Source organism: Vespula pensylvanica, chromosome 2 (assembly GCF_014466175.1).
Source record: "Vespula pensylvanica isolate Volc-1 chromosome 2, ASM1446617v1, whole genome shotgun sequence".
In the NCBI taxonomy this organism is placed as follows: Eukaryota; Metazoa; Arthropoda; class Insecta; order Hymenoptera; family Vespidae; genus Vespula; species Vespula pensylvanica.
The window spans coordinates 16,091,472-16,096,471 of NC_057686.1; the positions used below are offsets into that span (position 1 = coordinate 16,091,472).

Consider the following 5,000-nt stretch of genomic DNA (forward strand, 5'->3'; position numbering starts at 1 on the left):
AAGAGAGAGAGAGAGAGAGAGAGAGAGAGAGAGAGAGAAAGAGAGAAAAAGAGATAGATAGAAAGAAAGAAAGAGAGAGAGAGAAAGAAAGAAAGAGAGAGAAAGGGAGTCGGCACAGGGTGGGAGAGAATAAACGACAAGATGAACCGCGTGCCAGGAAATCAACTTGGATTCGAGTTGGGGCCCCTGCCTCGCTCTCCGGAGGTACAGAACTCGAGAAAAACTTGATCTCGGACGAACGCATACAAACAGCCGGGATAGTCTTAACGTAGGAAGAGAAGTCCTGGTGTAGAGCTGGTGCCCGTCTTCTTCTACTTCGATGCCATTGCTGCTTCATTTCTGAAGATTCTTTCTCCTGTATCTCTTCCTCTCTCTCTCTCTCTCTCTCTCTCTCTCTCTCTCTTTCTCTCTCTCTCTCTATATAGTTCGTATCTTTCCCATCTTACCAACCACGTCTCGATTCACCCTTCGTCTTCATCCTCCTCCTGTCTCTCTCTCTCTTTCTCTTTCTCTTTCTGTTTTTCTTTTTCTTTCTCTTTCTTCCTTTATCGTTCACTGCTGGGATCCGTGACTCTCTTCGGGTACCAACTGCAGTTTCGACGTTTTTGTCGCGGGCCACTCTCCTTTGGTGTCTCTCCTATTGGTCCAACGGATTCTACTATACTCTCCCTCATGTATAGACCCACTCTTGCCCCTTTTTCCTCCAATCGGGAGGATCGGAGACGGGGACAGGAATCAGGATCGAGATGAGGGACCTGGTAACAGTCCATCCCTTTTCGTTACTCAATTTTTTTTTCCATTTGTGAATTTTTTTTCTTTTCTATCTTTCTTCCTCGATCTTTCTTTTTCTCTCTTCGTCAGCTTAATTCTCAAGATGTAATCAAATTCTATATGTATGTATATGTGATATGGTGCAAAGGTGTTACATTATAGTTTACATCTTGAAAGTTGTAAATGCTAATAAAATATTCGATTCTTTTTAATGGATAGGACGAAAAAGTTGAGATTATCTTATTCGATGCATGTGTACGTCTCTATTTATATATATATATATATATATATATATATATATATATATAACATTTCTATCGATAGTTGAAGGAGTTTTTAAACTATATAATTAATAACCATTCGGAGTAAAGTCCATTCGGAGATGAATATTACAAAACGTCGTATTATTCCAATTAGTACGAGTCAGGAAGTGCTCGTCGAGCAAATAGTTATCATAAGTTGCGATTAATGCAAATTTTCAAGACATTCCAAAGGCGTTGTGCCCGTAAAGTGAGACTGACGACTTGTTTATAATTTATTCGAGAGTTTCTGTTTATGTGTGCATATATATATATATCTGTCAATATTATATATATATATATATATATATATATATACACATACACACACACATATATACGAGTTCAGTAATCGCGAAACGCTTTCAGTACGATCACTTCGCGTATATGAAATAAAGACGTTTGTAAAATACCTTATATCGTGCAGCTTATTATCTCACTCTCGTGGAATGTCTAACTTGGGTAAGCAGAACATTTGATTTAAGAAGGTTGCCTTAACGTGATCTTGATGTACGTTCGTATGTTGCTCCAATCGAGAGAGAGAGAGAGAGAGAGAGAGAGAGAGAGAGAGAGAGAGAGAGAAAGAAAGAAAGAAGGAGAGAGAGAGAGAGAGAGAGAGAGAGAGAGAGAAAGAGAGAGAACCCACACGTATAGAAATGTATATGACTAACGTAGGGTGTCCCTATATATGTATTCGTGTTTGTGAGTGAACGCAAGCGCGTGCATGGGTGGGTCCTGGGCTCGTGCGAAACGTAGGCGTAATGTACATACACATTTCTTTCTTCCCTCTTTCTTTTTTTTTTCCTTTTTTTTTTCTTTCTTTCTTTCCTTTATCGAGATAAATATATACTAACTTGAGATAGAAGCGGCGTTATAGATACTAATGTACTCGTGAGAAGCTAATAATAGCTGATAATAATTATATCGGTCCGATGATTAATAATACTCGTTTATATAGGCTAGATCTTTCGAACATGATGCCTTTCTCTCTCTCTCTCTCTCTCTCTCTCTCTCTCTCTCTCTCTCCCTCTCTCTCTTACTTTCTTTCTTCCTTCTTTTTTATTTTTTTATTTTTCCATTTTTCTTTTTTTTTTTTTTTCTTTCTATTAACAAAGTACCACACGATCAATAGTGGCAAGGCATTGTGTCATTGTGTTAATACGATGTCGATCGTTTGCACTCAACACGAAATATATCTATATCTATTCGTTGTTTCGTTTCTCTCTGTAACACACGAGCGCGACCCTGTCCGATTTAACGTTCTGTTTAATAGATAAATCAATCTTTCCTTTCGTAGTAGCCGTGTTGTGTCGGCTCTCAACGAAAACGTTAAGATTATTACAAACGCTTCGAAATACCTTATATATTATTCACCTAACAACGTTTGTCGCATTGAAATGCGTGTCAGTATTTGAAAAACGTCCAATCGAAATCGTATCGATGGCCGTCTTTAAATTTTATTTACCCTATTCCTATCTTTCTCTCTTTCTCTCTCTCTCTCTCTCTCTCTCTCTCTCTCTCTCTCTCTCTCTCTCTCTCTCTCTCTTGTTAGTTACGAATCGATCGATGGTTAAATACACGTGTAGACAGATCTCATGTGATGTGAGAAAAATCTTATGTAACTCTAATGAGAAGCAACGAGATAAGAACTCGTACTCTTGGTGCGTTCATGTTCTTGCCGACGCGTTGCACGAGTTACATTGCAAGAAAATGCTTGGAGTTGAGTAATAATTAATTATAATAGGTCACCGCACTTCGTGCCAATCTGTATTTTTAGTTTTCTCTCAGTGTGTTGGTAATATCTAATACTAAACCCATTTCCTTATTGTACGAACTGGATCCGCTTGAACCAACCTCCTACTCCTCCCCCTCATCCATTGTAAATCACTTTTGATCTTTCTCGATGATTTTTCATCGTTATTTGCCGCCGCTGTTCTTGCTCTTTTCCCTTTTTTTTTATTTTATTTTATTTTATTTTATTTTATTTTATTTTATTTACTCTGTTCTTCTCTTTCTTCTTTTTTTTCTTCGCAAAAAAAAGAGAAAGAGAATAATATTCGTTATATAATTCGTTAGAATATTTTTCACAATTTATTCTTTCGTTCTTTTCTTTCACCTTTTCTTTATTTTCATTCTTTTTTTTTTTTTTCTTTTTATTTTTTCTCATTCATGATCTAATACACGGTAACCGTGAATCGATTAATAAATCACTTTTCTAATACCGAATGTCTATCCGGTCTAGATCGATTCGATTTAAAATTCTTGACGTGTAGAAAAGTAGACGGCAGTTGGAGTCTATACGAAGAGATAAAAAAAGTAAAGCGAAGAAAAGAAAGGGACAAGAAACTCTACGGACATTCACGAATACACGCACACAAACACACATGTATGAACAAAACGTTTCCAGTTTCTCTCCTTGTTTTGCATAACATTTGCATTAAATTCGATCATCGTATAAACGGTAACTCGGTTTAATCTAATTATTTATCTCTACGATGTAACTTAATCTTAAGGTAACTTACATACATACATATATACATACATACATACATACATACATACATACATACATACATAAACACACACATATATACCTAAGATATAAAATTTCGATCACAGGAACGAATCGATTTTTATTCTCATATTATTTCGCGAATCTTTCTCGGTTTTATTCGTCCCGGCGATATTCGCGAGAAAATATGAAATAAAGAAGATGGAGTGGCACCTTTAATGCCACGCTAATCTTCTACTTGCTCATCATCATCATCCTCTCTCTCCTCCTCCTCTTCTTCCTTGTCCCTCTCCTCTTCTTTCTCCTTCTCGTCTTCGTCTTCGTCTTCGTCTTCGTCGTCGTCGTCGTCATCGTCGTCGTTGTTGTCCTCGACGTATCCCAGAGTTCTCTTCTTTCTCTTTACTCGCGTTGTTCATCTTGTCGGAATCACAATCGTCATCCTCACCATTTTTCAACGTCTTTTTTAGAAGGAGTACCGGAAAGAATCGTGAACGAGGTGGAAGGGCGGAAGGGTGTCGGGGAATCAAGGGTAGTGGAGGGGGATTTGAAAGGGCAGCGATGGGCCTTGGTAGGGACCTTGGTGGGGGCGGGGGAAATCGGCAGGAGGGAGATATCAAATCTGTGGGCGTGTGTGAGCGATAACGAGACCTCGAGGAAAGACCGAAATAATTTCTCTGCTCATCCGGTATCGTGCGACAGATAAGACACTCGGCTAAAAGGCCTTGCGGTGATTTGTGCCTCGACCAAATATATTTCTCTCCAACGAGATTTTACTTCTTTTGGATGCGGAGAAAAGAAGAGAAGAGAAGAGAAGAGAAGAGAAGAGAAGAGAAGAGAAGAGAAGAGAAGACGATGAGAACGAAGAAGTTACCTTTTTTCTTTCTCTGTCTCTGTCTCAGTCTTTGTCTTTCTTTCTCTTTCTCTTTCTTTCTCTCTCTCTCTCTCTCTCTCTCTCTTTCTTTCTCTGTGCATCTCACCTTCGCGTCTTTCTTTTTTGATAATAAGAAATAAACAAAAAAACGACGGAACGACTTAAACGAGCTTTCGACAAACGAAAATCTTTCTCGCGACAAGATCTCAAGGTTTATTATGTTCTCTTTTTTTTTTTGTGTTAAAAACTACTTCAAAATTTTTGTCATGAGAATCATTTAATATAAATACGTATAATTAATGCCGATCGTCGATATTTTGTTCTTTCTTGTTTCAATTTTTTAAGAGAAACTAAATCGAGGTATAAGAGAGAGTTATAACGTGTCTCTAAATCTTTCCGATTGGTTCTTATCATTCACTGGCGAACGTCTTTTAATGCTTTATAAAAGAATTCTTTATCGTGCAGTTTTTAGTGAAATTATTTAGTATGAAAAAAGAGAAAGAGAAAAAGGAAGAAAGAAAGAAAAGAAAACAAACATAATTAACCT

General features: G+C 37.5%; 1 protein-coding gene across 2 annotated transcripts in view; it reads left to right on the forward strand.

Annotated features, from left to right (window-relative positions):
* Nucleotides 1-5,000, forward strand: part of LOC122626973 (cadherin-related tumor suppressor) — a 97,648-nt gene that overhangs the window by 6,834 nt on the left and 85,814 nt on the right. The window lies entirely within an intron of this gene.